General features: G+C 40.9%; 1 protein-coding gene across 4 annotated transcripts in view; it reads right to left on the reverse strand.

The window, feature by feature from the left end:
- Positions 1-16,182, reverse strand: part of LOC115053502 (leucine-rich repeat and fibronectin type III domain-containing protein 1-like protein) — a 365,739-nt gene that overhangs the window by 120,598 nt on the left and 228,959 nt on the right. For all 4 annotated transcript variants that reach the window (XR_003841448.1, XR_003841450.1, XR_003841449.1 and 1 more), the window contains one exon: positions 10,049-10,138. The gene's annotated coding sequence lies outside the window, so the exon portion shown is untranslated. The remainder of the gene's footprint in view (positions 1-10,048; positions 10,139-16,182) is intronic.

Below are 16,182 nucleotides of genomic sequence, written 5' to 3' on the forward strand. Positions count from 1 at the left end.
TCTAACCACTATGCCGCCATGCTGCCATGGATGCTCATATGAAACGCATATCTCTTTAAAATTGTTACTCTTTTAAAAATTGTTTGTGAGAAAATATGAGAAATAAAATACCTGAAAGGTCAGTCTGCTGTTGGCAATGCAAGTGTGATTTGTGAGTGGTAAGATCCTGTAACATCAGACAGAAGAGAACAGAAATGTATGAAGAGACATCGTAGGAGAAGTAAACAGAGAAGAACGGGAAAGGAGAAAGAGGAGAATGATAAAGAGGTTAGAATATGTCGCTGCAATAGTGAAAACAGAGAATGGAAAAGGATAAATGTTTCAAAGAGAATAACAAAGAAGAAAAGAAGATGAAGGAAATTAAAGAAACAGTCTAAAATAGGATGCTTGCACAAGCTGTCAGCTGCGTAAGTGTAGTAAATTCAGCTGGATATATCAGTCCAGGTGTTGTTATTGGCCTAAAGCAACTACACTCCATCTAATCCCCCCTCAAGTTAGTGCTGACTGAAAGGAAAAGTTCTGCTAAACTACAATGAGGCCACCCTGAGGGGATGACCCTCCACTGATGGATTAACACACATTCCACACTCACATAACCAACAAACACACATGGGCCTTCCCCACATGTAAACAACTACACACACAGAGATGAGGAAAAAAATATGCACACACACGTACCCCGCCTGTTTACTTCACCTCCAGCTTATCATCAAACACATCATGTGGTACTCAGGGAATGCAAAAAGAAGCTTTAATGGAGGAAGGGAGAGAGAGATAACACTGGCCAATTGGTACTATTGGCAATTTTGATCTTTACTCTGATGTCGAGCTGATGTTTAAATGTAACACGTTGCAGCTATGACGACTACGGAGATAGGACATTAGACATCCACCAGAATCCACAACATCAAATGTTGTGGATTCTGGTTCCACAAGAGTCAAAGAGTTTAGCGGTGACACTCGAAAAGGCAAGAGCTCCAGTGGCATACTATCTGGAATTAAAATGAAATGCATGTTCCCGAATGAATAAGGATATTAGAATTCAGTTTGAGGCCGATCCAACAATCATATCTCATTGATGATCACATCTATTATATATCTTCTCTGTGTTCAGGTGAAAGGCTGGAGGAACATCAGTAGATGATGTGTTCTAGCACTAAATATCTCCATCTACGTAGGCCTGGATCACTTGCTTTTCAGTTTAACCTTGATCAGTTACTTCAGACTTGGCTCTGGGGAAATCAATATTTACCAATAGAAAGCAAGAGGCAAGGATCACATTGTAACAACTGGACCTTACTTGCTCTTGTATTTTGTAAAAAGCAAGTATCCTTGCGTGTTTTCCTGTAATTTTTGTTCCCTGTTCTGTGTGCTTGATGTTGTCTTGCCAATGAGCACAATGTAATAATTTTCTGCTGTCAGTCACTCCCACGCTGCAGAGAAAAACTAAGCACACACAACCGCAAAAAATAGTCTCAGAATTCATTAGCAGAGTAGAATCACACATTCCGCCATCATAATGATTATTATGAAGTGATCATATGTCAGAGAGAGCAGACAGAGACAAAGAAAGAGCAGCAAGATGAGGCACCTGATTCTATCAATGTTCATTTATGTAACATCGACAAGGTGGGATGTGGATGGGGATCAGCAGGAAAAAGTTGAAAAACAAGAGTAACAAGAAACTGATGGAACATCAGAAGAAAGTAGTCTTTCCGAGGAAGCTTTGTTCCTGTTTTGAGGAAAAAGGCTATTGTTCTGTTGTGATGTTTTGGGCAGCAGGGAGTGTCAGTCAGCCAGAAGCTCTCAGGTAAAATCTCAGTAACAGCAGCAGCCACTCTGATGAAGTGTCCCTGAGCAAGACACCAAGGACAAGTATGACAACTTTTTTCTGCTTCAGTTGCAGCTGATTACATTCAGAATTTAGATTCTTGTGAAGTGAAAAGCAGTATAAGTATATGCAGTAGTTTAACCCTAACACACTGTACAGCAACTAATACCTGAAACAGTTGATGCATTTTTATACAAAACTATTTTTCGGTACTTGGAAAGAGATGGATGATGCAGATGCGCTGGCGGTGAAGTGGGTGGACCGTGTGCCCCCAACAGGTCGGATCATTTCCAGTCTTTTTCACCAATATCTTTTCACTCTTCAATTTGTCCTATCAAAAATTAAGACCAAAGAAAAATCTTTCTAGTTGCATCAGAGTGCCCCTAGAATCAGATTCCAGATGGTGTGCCCCTCTCAGGGAACGAAGGTTCTTGCTACAATGTGATGTGCAGTGGGATTAAGCCAGGAGGATCCAGATACTATACCAGGGAAATGCCCCAAGGCTGCTTCATCTCACCTGTCTGGTGTAAAGGAGACGCATGATGTGACATGCTTGCCACTGCAAAAGAAGGACATCCATGCAGTGGGGGTAACAGGCGTTAGCAACGCATGTATATGGCCCACAAAACAGCTGCAGCAATTCACTGCAGGAAGGTAGTGGGTGGGAGAGCCGCATTGTTTGACGATCATTATTGTCTCTTTTTAGCATTTCATATACTGCGTCTGCAACATTAGGACAGGAAAAATCATCTTTCATCTTTCATCTTCCTGAAAATGTGTCTGTGTGTATGTGCTTGTGGGCATGAGATAGGGGCAACAGCTAAACCCTCTGCAATAACAATCCCCTTGCTCCAGGCCAATCTGGCACAATTCATGACAGCTTGGGGTTCTGGGGGACCCTGGGAAACAGACTTTGTAGCTGAAAGGGCAGAACTGGTGAAGGAGAACAACCAGCCAAAGCCAGAGAAAGAGGCTGTGAGGCTGCTCACCTCTATAACCTTACCCTGGTTTTACTTTGATTTTCATAATTGTATCTGAATCCCAAATTTTAAATTTGTATCCTCATCACCTAACCTCAGTGTTACTTCAGGTGCAGCAGAAAAACAAACACTGAGGAGCGAGGAAAGAGATTTTCATAAATCATGCCTTTAACTATCTCTCACCAATCTGATCTGATGTGTTCTGCTCATTCATTTTGCTCTCATCTGTTTTGAAGCTGTAGGGGAGAATGTGCTGAGAAATTTAGAATTTAGAATGAGAAATAATACAGCTCCTTTATACCTATATCAACATCTTTAGAAACCATTGTTTGACAGAGGATTAAGATGCTGTGAAGATATAAAGTAGAAGAAATAATTATAATAAATACCCCCTGAACCCTCTTCTATAGTCTGAGAGCTTGATTTCACAGCTTACTGAGAGCTGTGAAATCAAAACCTAGTGAGTACCTGCACTAATAACTGTGCTCCCAAATTCATTGTCTCCATAGAATTTCATAAACTTTCCTTTATTTTCACACAGCTTTCATCTCCTTTGTTTCTTTTTTTTCTTGCCCATTGGGTGCTTCATACTGAAAAGGTTTCTCTACCACTACTACTACTGGCAACTAGAACTTGGAAAGTATCAATCTGAATAGATTTGAAATTATGAAAACTGGGACTAGAATAAAAAATATGTGTATGACACACAGAGCTATGAGACAATATGGTTCAAAGAGTTATTCGTGGAGAAACCCTGTTATTGGTCCAAACATCGGTAGATCTAATCCAAATCATCAAAACTGACTCATCGAAAACTTTCTCATGAAGAGAAATTGAAACAACAATTTTCTCTCCTCTATTTTTACTGCTACTGTGTAACATGAGATTTCTTTCTAGTAATTTTTCAGCTTTTTATGAAGTTATTTCAGGCAGGAATTGACAGAGAAGCTGACAGGAAACAGGGAGAGAGAGAGAGAGAGAGAGAGAGAGAGGGCAATGACCTGCAGCGTAGAATCTTTGATCGGATTCAAACCTTGGACACGGCAATTATGTGGCATACGCGCTTACCGCTCCACCACCTGCGCTGCCGTAATGAGATTGAAGGCAGTCAAGGGAAATCCATTACTGCCTGATCCCAGATCTGTATGCACTGAGAAACAATCTTTTCCTGTGATCATTAATTAATCATAAACATTTCTTTTGTGTTATTATTCTTGTCCACTAAGGTGCAGGTGATTCCCAAATCATCATCTTATGAAGTTGGTGGCAAAATTCTGCTTGCTTCTACATGCAATCTATGCACAATTGAATAATGGAATTTATTCCCATTTTCATTCTTTTTCCTTTTTTTTTTTTTTTTTTTTTTTTGCCCTCTCCAAATCCCAGAAGAAAAACTCCGGCTCTGGCTCTTTAGCTGCTAAATGCTCTGCTGTGCTCACCAGCTGCTCTCTGACTGCGTCTCCCTGCTGTTTGCTGCCGAGTAGGTCATAGACAATGGCTTCATCAGAGCTTGACTGTGGCTTGTAGAGACTAAACCAGCTAAAGCTATGATATAGTTCTCCCAATGCCTCTTGGTTTTTGTGCAACCACAATTAAGGCAGCATTGCAAGTAATCCAAAAATTCACCTGAATTACTTTAAGGTGGTGGTTGAGTGATTAATATCATGAGCAAAAAAAAAAAAAAAAGAAAAAAGAAAGAAAAAAGTGACAACGAACAAACAAACACACTGATGTGCTAAATGACTTAAGTTTCGAATGCAAAAAAACAGATCTCAACTTTTTAATTTAAGCTCTAAACAGCTCAAAACAGAAACTGGCATTTCTCTCTGTCAGCATTTCATATGTGAAGATGTTTTGTCCAAAGACAAGGCCCAAAAAGAGGCACATGGGTGCAAGTGTGAGTCGAAAGAGCTTTTTGTTTCTGTACCATTCTATGTCTGCCCTGATCATTACAGAAAATCTGTAGGGACAATGAATGGATGCAATAAATGTGTCTTCTTTGACGCTGAGACAAACTGGCTGACTTTAGAAAAAACGAAGAAGAAACAGCAATCTGAATCTTTGAGTGAGAATGACCCATTGTGAGCTAGTCTGTCCAACACAAATGAAACTGCACAACATGGCTGCATCAGCATTACTCTAAACTCAATACAAACTGTAGCCCCTCTTTGCTGCACTGCGCTGTAGAAGATGACTTTCATACTGAATGAGAATACCAAAAGCACACACACAATGCTTTTGCTGTGATACTCTAAACAGTGGAAAGACAACAACATCATGGAGGATGAGTTTACGTGTTTGCTGAGGACCAGGAGGTGGCTGCTGTAAATATTTTTTTAGAGTGGTTAGCGTTGTAGCCCCACAATAAGGAGGTCGCAGGTTCGATTCCCGGCCTGGAGCCTTTCTGTGCAGAGTTTGTGGACTGTGCATGTTCTCCCCGGGGACTCCGGTTTGCTCCCTCCGTCCAAAGACATCATGTTTGGGTTAACTGGTGACTCTAAATTGTCCGTAGTGCTGAGTGAGAGTGTGAGTGGTTGTTGGTCTCTGTGTGTTGGCCCTGTAATGGACTGGCCCTTGTCCAGTGTGAGCTGGGATTGGCTCCAGCACCACCTGCGACCCAGAAACAGATAAGCAGTAGAAGATGAATGAATAAATGTTTGGTATCGTTTTTGTCCAGATGATTTTGCTTATTTCTGCACAACAGTTACGTTGGAGTTAAGGGTGTGAACTTAGAATATTGCATGAAAATTTATTTAAAGGCTTGCAGTGCCAGGATTCTTAGTGTTTATGCTCCTCTCCCTACGTTCCCCCCTCCTTTTCTGGGTTGTCTGGGTGTGTCTGTCTCTCCTGTGAATTTCTGATTGGAGGTCTGGAGCTGGGTGGACATGGAGTCACCTACCTACACACCTCAATCAATTGAGCCTCTTCTGCCACCTACTCACATGTTCCATAAAAACATGGTGCATTCTGTTGGTTGTCGCCAGCCTGCATACCTCCAGTGGTATTGTGTCTTGGCTTTTATTTTTTGTTGACCTCTGCTTTTGACTCCTGTGTGCAGATCCTCAGCTCCTGTTTTCCTCCAAGGCTCCTGCTCACTGGGCTTGTTCTTTCGTTCATAATAAAGTGAAGTTGATCGAAAGCACTAACTATCAAAGTTAACGGAAGTAATGCAAAGTCATCTGTTTACGTGAGTTGTCAGAGTTAGATGGGAAATGCAACACAATGAGAAATGAATAATGTGTGGGTGTGGGGGGAAATGATGAACAGTGGTGAGAAAGTACATTAAAAGTTTTGAGAATGATGTTTCTGATGAGTGAACTGCATCAAAGTGACAAGAGGAAAACTGCCATTTTGGAGCCTCACAGGAGCCCTCAACAAAGGGAAGTTGCTCTGGTAGCAGATGAAAAAGCACTTTGTCAGCAGCAAGGACAATGACTGAGTTCTGTGAATTCAGCAATTGGCAAAGTCAAATTATTATTTGTGGTTATTTTCTGAATGTGTGGCTCTATCTGCATACAAATCTTTCACTAGCAAAAAACCAATCAATCAATCAAAGCAATCAATCAAAACATTTTTTACATACGGTGTGTGACCACAGATAACTTTGGCTACACTCACAGTCTGACCAGCTGATTGCTCGTCAGAGCACCTAACTCATTTTCTTAGCTGGAACTTTTCGTGGTCGTTCGGACCCCGTGAAGAAGAGAGACACACAGTGTGATGCCAGGAGGAGAATCAGAAGGATTCCATAAATAAGGTCAGTCCAGTTGATTCACAGGGAAGGTTTTCTGCACCTGACCACTTACTACCAGCAGTGCTGAGGATCCAGAAATAATATCTATTGTCACAGCTAATATTTTCTGGTGGCAGGGTGCCCATACACAGTCTGTTGTCCAGGAAGTGTCAACCTGGAGACTTCTTGCAAAACTTTATCAGCCTTTCACCAGAACAGAATCGATAACAGACAAGAGCAGAACACATGATCATGACTGGCCACAGAGAATCAAGCTGTCTCCTGCAATCAGAGGATTTGGTATAATGACTCTTTTGGGCTAGAGTAATACTGAATCTAATGAAGTTTCTCCTTTCCTCTTCTTATCCTGCTGAGCTTGCAGTTTTCCACTGTAGCTCACATAAATTCTCCAGTTGCTCCTATATTACTTCTTTCACTGCTTTCCTTCCCTTGCCCATTTTTCTTTTACCTACAATGAAAGATATGTTGTTTATTTTAAGCCCCTTTATAATTTTGAGATTATGACTAATAAGATCATTAGATTTCTAAAAACATTCTACCAATACTTTTGCTTTTGCTTTGGCTTCTTTTAAGCCACATTGCAACTTCAGATTAAAGATAAAAACTGATGGAAAATAATTTGAGTCAGGCTTAAAACTCTTGAGCCACCAGCCATTAAAAATGACATGACATCTTTTAGGTAAAAATGATTTTAAGAGATTTTGGAGCATTACTTTGCTCTTCAGTTTCTTTACAGAAACAAATCTGTAGGTTAATGTCCAAATTAATGGACATTCATTTTGCTTTCCATGTAACTGAAACTTTATCATATGTTTCAAGTTGCTATAATGAAATATGAAAATTGTGTTTTTAAATCATGATCATGAATTAACTGGAAGAAGTGATTATTATTGTAAAAATTAATAACTAGTACAGGGAAATATATACAATATTGACCCCTTTTAATTTTTTTATTCTTAATTTTTGAAGGCTTCATTGAAAATGCACTGTAAACTAGATAGAGATAACTGGACAGTCTTGGTTTGTTTTAAATTCCTGGACACTTTTGTATAAAAAAAAAAATAATTACATTTTTTTATTTTTTCTGGCAAATAAAGCCCATCTGATCTAGGTGACTTGATGACTGATGACTTGTGGCACTGGTCCCTCCATTTGTTTCATCCTAATTTGTCCTTGTCCCAGGATGCTGTTAAAGGCGGACTGTAGGACAGGGATCAGTGAAACTGTATTACTTTGTAATATTCTGAGGGGCATTACTGGCCAATTTTTTTTTACTTGCATCAGATATCTCAGCTTGAATCTGGTAACATCCGTTAGAGATCCTCCAATTTGCTCAGTGAGGTTGGGAAAAAAGACATTAGGGTAAAAAGTTTCTTTTAAATTATAGTTTATCATGTTAGACCTTCTTTGATAAATTTATTCAGTTGCTAATTCCTGTCTTCCATTGCATTATTTTAAAGTTTCGGGACTATGTTCCACGATGCCACCAACTCCTTTCTTGCTAACTCTGAAGTCTGGTCACCGTGAGTGTTCATTGCCCGTAAAAGGTTAGATAGTGCAGAGCACCTGAGTTTGTTCTGCTTTACAGCTGCTGCTGCTGCTGCTGGCACTGAGAAGAGTCCCTTCTTTGTCATCCCTGCTTTAAGGAGCAACATAAATGCTCAACCATTGCTTGCTCAGTGGGATAATTCTGAATACCACTATAGAGGGCAGAGACACAGAAGTGGACAAGGAGGTATAATGACATCCGCAAATCTGTTCTCATGTGCTCTCTTGGTGTCTATTACAGCGGCATTACACAAGACAGTGAGCTGTGTCACACAGAAAATAGTGGACTGAAAATAATAGAGTTACCATTTGTGCTCTGCTTAGACTGACTGGCATACACCTCATATCTCCAATTATGCCAATGTCAATGCCAAATTTATTTATAAAGCACCACTGAAGTGCTGTATAACCTCAGCAAAAACAAGGGCCAGAAAAAATTTCCCAAGTAGATTACCTCGTCACTCTGCTAAGAATCTGAGCTCTTACAGGGTTGTATAGATTCATATGAGCCTTTGAATTTTGGACTGTTCGAACCCAATATATAGAAAGTTGCAATAGTCCATTCTAGATGTGATAAAAAAACATGAATGTCTCTCAAAATACTTGGGACTGAGGGAAAGTTTGACTTTTGCCAGGACTCCTAACTGAACAAACCTTATTTTGGCTACACACCTAAACTTTTTGTGAAATTTAATTAGACTTTTAGAAAAAAGAAAAAAGAAAATTAGACTTTTTGTCTAATTTTCTATGTTGTCATGTATGTATAGTTGAGAATTAAACCTTAAAGAAAAAGTACAGAAAGATTCTGGGTGGAAACTCAAGTAATCAGACATGTCACTTATATTTTGAAACAAAAATTAGGTCTATCAGTTCGAATGAAAGATGATGCTGACAGACTGTACTTTAACTAAATAAACACCTATATCTGACTGCAAACACATTTTATACGAATATTTGTTTTTGGTTTGATTTTTTCAGAAAGAGAGAAGGTAGTTTACTCTCTTACACGCGCACACGCACACACACACTTAACAGAGACAGCTGGTGGCCGACGCATACATTCTCCTGGTACAAAGAAGATCAACATAACTGTCACACATTGTTTGTGTACTCTGCAGACGCAAAGACACTCAGATTCACATCACATACTGTACACAGCTGTTTGTATAGTTCTGTGTTTACAGAGAGAAGGCAAGTAGGGGCCTCTATTTGTGTACCAGAATGCAATAAAAGCGTTAAATACAGCTGGATTTACTGCACTTTGCCTCCGTGTCATGTGTTTGATGCTGATGACATTTGATGAAGCTGGACTCAGAAGAAAAAGGTAGATTAAATGAATTTGTACAGGAGCCAGATTACAGTGAAAACACAGCTTCACAGTACGTGACTGGCATCACATCACCACCACTAAATGAGCGAAATAATTATCACAACATCGACTGTTACAAATATGGAAGACACACAGCCGTCAACCGCATCCACAGTTTTGACCTTTACTTTTATTTCTTGAAGCTTCTCATAATATAAGGAAAGCACACTGAGGCTGGCAGTGAATTACAACAATGAGAGAGATGTAAACTCTGTCCACAGAGACAGGAGGAGACAGAGCTCCACTGGAGTTAAGCAAACTAAACTTGAAAGCAAATTACAAAACTGGGATTCTTCCTGACCTAACTGTGTCAGCAGCAAAGAGGTGAGATGCAAGATACATGAAAGCACATCGCAATCATAGAGAACACAATAACAAATGAAAGCTCCTAATGTTCACTGAGACAAACATTTTCGATCACTTTGCACACACCACATCAAGCCTTTTATTCATCACCGCATTCAGGCAGCTTTTGTTTCTGTTTTTTCAGTAAACATAATTATATGCTGCTTGTGCAAACTGCAAAAGCAACAGCAGCTCCTGTAATTAACCAAAAGTAAACATACCTGATTCAGAAGAATTCAGTGTTTCTTTATGAAGGGAGCAAGTTGCGATGTCCAATGCTGATTTGATGAGTGGATTTGATCAACAACAGCCTGAAAAAGAAAAAGATATTCAGAATATGAAATCAGACTCCTGATCTGGTTGTCATAGTAGCTAAAAGGGTGTGTCTATATTATTTTCGTACCCAAATAATAGTTTTGTGAGCAATAATAATTTCTGGACATGGAATCAATTTAAATGCCATCTAAATATATAAAGAATACAGCATTGTTTTGAACGTTGACTAATGGTATAGCCATTTTACATGTCATTGCAGAATTTAAGGCCTGTCTCCTTGTTATAAGATGCCAATTTTTAGTTTCAGTATAATGTTGTTTTTCATTATGTGTTCAAGAAACATCTCCAGGATGCACAGGGATGCATCATCAGTGTTGTGACCTGGGGTCATAAGGTGTTACAATATACACCCTCATTCATACGACCCAGCCAGGGTTAGTGATATTGAACAACAAAAACAAAGACATTGAAAGATTTTATTACACGTCAATGCAATTTCAGATGACAAACAGGTAGGATTTTTCAAATCCCAGGGACCAGTCAAGTATGGCACCTGAAAAACAAAATCTGACCACAATTTAGTTTGGTAGTAAAAACTCCATCCTGCTGCTGTCAGTCAAACCAAAGCCAAGGTGACCTTGTAAACAACACTGAATCTTTGGAATCTATTGGTGTGCGGTGAGATAGTACATTTCATGTGTCCAGAATTCAAGTTTGTTTGACGCCTCTTGGGAATAAAGTGTAAAGATCTTCAGCATAACTTTGAATTAGATCTAAGCGAATTTACCCTGATTGAGATCTATTCAGGTGTCAAATCTGATGATCTTCACTGCGTCTCGCTGTCTGACCTCTAAATCAGACTGTCTCCCCCTCCGTTTTCTCCCAGAATGGTGATTACCATTATGTTTTAAAAGGATGAGTTGGGACAGTCAGATGTCAGCACCAGAGTAATCCCTATGTACTCTGTAGGCTAATGTGGCTGGTTATTAAACTGTGGTTGAGACCCAGGCAGCATGGCCTTATGGTAAAGCTGCTGCTGCTCCTCTACTCTCCTCTACTCCCTGGGACCCGTGAGTCCATGTGGTCTGAAGCTAACCTAAAGCCAACAGCATGTCCCCATCCCTGTCCCCGGGCAAAATTTATTTGCTTTGACTTTTAGTTCTTCGTTTTCTAAACATGCAAAATTATCCCTGGTATGCACCCAGGGACTTGTTGAATGCTTCAGCACAAAATCTGATTGCAACCAAACAAATACAATTTAGCATTACAAACAGCTTCAATAGCCTGCAAAGATGTTTCCCGCCTAGTTGTGCGTGTGTCTATAAATATGCGGTGCCTCCAGCCTATAAAACAAACTCCAATAGCTCTTTTTGTGCACTTTTTTCTTTTATGAACTGCTGGAGAGTCCAGAAATCCGAGATTAAAGTTGGCCACACTCCACAAAGTTGTTTGCGCCTTTTCTGTCTCTCTCTTTCTATCTTTTAAGAGTTTCACAATTCATTTCTTCATTCATTAATTCATCTTCGGCAATTTATCTGTTTCTGGGCCATGGGGGCATGTGAGCCAATCCCAGTTCACTCTGGGTGAGGGGGTGGCACACCCTGGACAGGTCACCAGTCCATCACGGGACCAACACACAGAGACAGAAAGAAACCAAAAACCAATCACACTCACTTACAGACAATTTAGAGTCAATAGTTAACCCAAACATGATGTCTTTGGACGGTGGGAGAAAGCCGGAGTACCTGGATGGAACGCATACAGGCACAGGGAGAAAATGCAAACTCCGCACAGAAAGGCCCCAGGCCCAGGAATTGAACCCACAACCTTATTGTAGGGCACAAAGAGAACATACAAACATACAAAGCTTTCATTTTAAGTGAAATATAATATTGATGATGTTTTGACAGGCTTCTCTAGGACATCCTGATCTCTTTCTATTCCTAAGAGGAAACATCAGTTCATGCTCAGATTTTTGCCTTATTGTTTTCTTCTTCTTCCTCCTCCTCTTCATCATTTGGTTTCATTTTCTGTTCCTGTCTGCAGAATTTAACCCCTTGATGCAGAGTCCCTTTTTGGCAATTTCCGCCTGTTTTGGTATCACTGCAAATAAAGCTTTATAACTTCAGAAGTACTAATCCCAAAACTGTGGCTGATGGCTTAAATGAAAGAAGACATCTGTACCTTTATATCTATTAAAATAATTAATTGAGTCATTCCCTAAAAAATAGGGCCATTGAAAAAATTATATTTTTGGGAAAAATTTTAAACGAGTTTTCTGAAAACAGTGATATTTCAAATTTTTCAATATGAAATAGGTTGAATTTTACATATATAGTTCACACACTCCACGTGTCCACATGTGTACCAAATTTTTGGTTGATAGGTAAAACTACTGAGGATCTGTAGAGTTTTTACCAGTGTACCTTGGCGAACTCCAGTGTACCTTTAAATTAGCGTTAGCACAGAGGAAAAAAGACAAAATGTCCGATTAGCTGGACACAATGGATAAAATTGAACCACGGATTATTGTTGGGCACATCTTCAGCTTTAAAATGAGGCCAAGCTTGTGGTTTTATTCAATGTTTTAGTCAGGGTTTGATCGAAGAATGTTCGTATTTCACGGTGATAGAAAATGATGTGCGACATATTATGTGAGCAGGCTTGAAATCTGTACTGGGAAATAAACCCAATTTTTGCACTTTGGTGTTGTTCCTAGTGTTGACAGTATATGAAAAGAAACGGTGTAAAGATAGTACACATATGTTTACAGTCCCTTTGTTGTCGACGTGATGCCGCTTGTTGTCTTGCAGTCGTCTCCTACTGTCCGACACATTTTCAATAACTATGATAAAACCAGAGCACCTAGAAACGTCAAAATTTTTGTGCATGTAGCTGGAAGTGTGTTAAAAACGTCTGCGTTGAAATTTTCATTAAACCCTGCCTACTTTCTTTATATAAAGGACGCCTTTCATATGTTAATTAGTTTGAGACGCCGGCGTCCCAACCACTAGGGGGGCTGAGCCAACAGGTTAACCAGTAAGCCTTTCTTCTTTGTTTTATTTATCAATTGCTTTGTTGCAATTGTTTAAACTCCCTGCATATAAACACAGGTCACAGCTGCTGTCCAACTGATAAATGCAGCACAGAACTAAAACAGACAAAGAGTGGGACAACGAGGGGAGAAAAAAGTGACCCTGCCCCGAGGAAGCCTGGGGCCCCCTTCTGGAGCTAGGCCTGAAAGGAGGACCTGTCAGGGAATGTTTGGTGGTTGGGCACGCCATGGAGCACAGCCAGGCATAAGCGGGGAAGGAGTTCTAGCTTGACCGGGAGGTGAAGCACTACCAGTTGGATCTGGATGGGCTTACTTTTATGTACAGCCTTGGTTCTGGATCCCTACTCCTGGAGAGGGGTTGGACTCTATTCTTCTCTGGAGTTGATTATGGGGTGAGGCAACAGGTGGGTGTGATACTCGCAAGCCCCCGGCTGCGAGTATCACAAAACTAATTGGAGTTTTCCCCGGTGGACGACAGGGTTGCCTCCCTATGCCTCAGGGTTGTGGGGGGGAAACTCTGTGAACTGGGAACGTCTCAGGGAGGATTCTGTCCAACAGACATTCAACTCCCATTCAACCCTTTTCTAGCATCCTCAAGGGGCGGTAACCCTCGGACACCATGGTGGACACCAGTGGTTAGGGAAGCCGTCCAACTGAAGAAAGAGGCCTTCCGGGATATGTCAGCCCGGGGGACTCCTGAGGCGGTTGCAAGGTACCGACAGGCGGTGAGGGAGGCAAAGCAGTGGGTGTGGGAGGAGTTTGGAGAACATATGGAGAAGGACTTTCGGGGGGCACCAAGGTGTTTCTGGAAAACCGTTCGGTATCTCAGAAAGAAAGCGGAAAGTGGGGGAACATCCAACCCCTCTATGGCAAGAATGGTTCACTGTTGACCTCGACTGAGGAAGTAGTCAGAAGGTGGAAAGAGCACTTTGAGGAACTCCTGAATCCAACTTGCATGTCCGCTGGGGTGGAGGCCGAGCTGGAGGATGATGGAGGATCAGTGTCGATCTCCTGGGAGGAGGTCACTGGGGTAGTTGAACAACTCCACAGAGACAAAGCCCCGGGGATTGATGAGATCCGTCCCGAAATGTTGAAGGCTCTGGGTGTTGAGGGGCTGCCGTGGTTGACACGCTTTTTCAATATTGCGTGGAAGTCTGGAACAGTACCAAAGGAATGGCAGACTGGGGTGGTGGTTCCCTTGTTTAAAAATTTGGATGTGTGCCAATTACCGGGGCATCACACTCCTCAGCCTCAGCCAAGGTGCTGGAAAGGAGGGTCTGGCCGATTGTCGAACCTCAGATTGAAGACGAGCAATGCAGAGTGTTAAATAATATGTTTACAAAGAACCAGTTAGGATGAGTCTGTCTTCTCATTCCAAGAAAGGACAAGACCCTGACTCTGGCGTATTTATTACACTGTGTTTCTCTGAAGTTTACAAAAGACTGGTGAGTCTGTCTTCACATTACAAGGTAGACAGATTGTGTTAAACAATCTGAAACTTGTGTTTCTCGCTATGAAGTTTACAAAGAACTAGTCTTTCTTCTCATTCCAAGAAAGGACAAGTCTCTGACTCTGATGTGTTTATTACACTTGGTAAAAAGTTTTGTTTATTTATGAAGGGTAAAAGAAACTGTCAGGGTGAGTCTGGAGGGACAAAATCTTGGACTCTGTGTTTACCAGAAAACACTCAATTGACCATCAATAAAAGACAAGATAGGGTTTGAAACCAGCACACCCCTGTGTATTGACAAATGATCAACAAGTTGTGATCAGCTAACCGCTCATGGACCCATGGAAAGAAAAAAAACAAAGCACGATAATTAATTCTAAGATAACGCACTGAATTGAATATTTCTGAAATGTTTGTGATGTATATATTTCTTTTAAAATACTTGTTTTTACAGACGATCTTGTAGAGGGTGACTTTGATTTGATGATTTTCCTGAAGGTAAGTGTTGCGTCTTTATCTCAAGATTTATATTAACCAAAATATTTTTTCACGTTATTTCTTACCGTATTTTTTTTCCCTGGCATTTTGTACACAGGAGCTGGATAAAATCAAGAGAGTTTTCAGAGAAAGTTCTGTCGCAGCAGCCAAGGCCGTACCAGAAACCTGTGGCTGAAGAAACGGGTCCATACGGGGGTAAAAAATCACCTGAGACCCTGAGTTCTCAAGACCGGAGGAACGTTGATCAGAAACTAGAGAAGAAGCCGGGAAAAGATCCCACAAATCTTCAAGCAGCTCTTCAGGCAGTTCTTCCTCCTCCACCAAGAGAAATATAGCAACAGCGTTTGTTTTCTTAGTTGTATCTTGTTAACTCAGGTTGTCTTCAAATCTAAAAAACATCCGCGATTACTTCAAACTGTGTACCCGCATGAACCGCCCGGGTGAAACACAGCGAAGCTGATGTCATATCCGTCATCACTTCAGCCATGCATAGCTCCAAGGGAAATAAAATAAAAATTAAATTAAATAAAGCAAAATCCTTATACAACACGCTTTGAACGCTGGTGAAAAACAGCTGGGAAACTACTTTGTAGACGGTTACGCTGTAGCAGGTGGCGTGAATTACGCCTGAGAGTATCTGGGTTGTTTTTATTACGGTTGCCCTGTGTTTTAAGCCTCAAGATCCCTCTCCTCTGACGGGGACGATGTTTGAGGAGCTCCACTCTAGCACCATTAGGAGAATAGAGAGGTTATGTTTGGTGCACGGCGTAACACCGGTCGTCAGGAGGGAGCACAGGTGGGTCAAGATAAAAAAAAAAAAAAACACACGAGGGGGTGAAAGATTTCCTCAGACATTACGACGCTCCTCAGCCTCTGTCACCCCGTGAGGCTTTGTATGGAGGCAGGACGTGTGCCGTGAAGCTGACGCTATGTGAACTGCAGTTACCCTTATCCTCTGGGTCACCCTAAAATAATCCTGAAAGACTTTGAACATCATAGCTGCTACTTTGGGTTAATCAGAGCCGTAGTGTATCCGCCCAGAGGTTTTTTTTTCCCTGTTTTACCTTACAGAACTC

The sequence above is a fragment of the Echeneis naucrates genome, chromosome 13 (assembly GCF_900963305.1).
Source record: "Echeneis naucrates chromosome 13, fEcheNa1.1, whole genome shotgun sequence".
Lineage (NCBI taxonomy): Eukaryota > Metazoa > Chordata > Actinopteri > Carangiformes > Echeneidae > Echeneis > Echeneis naucrates.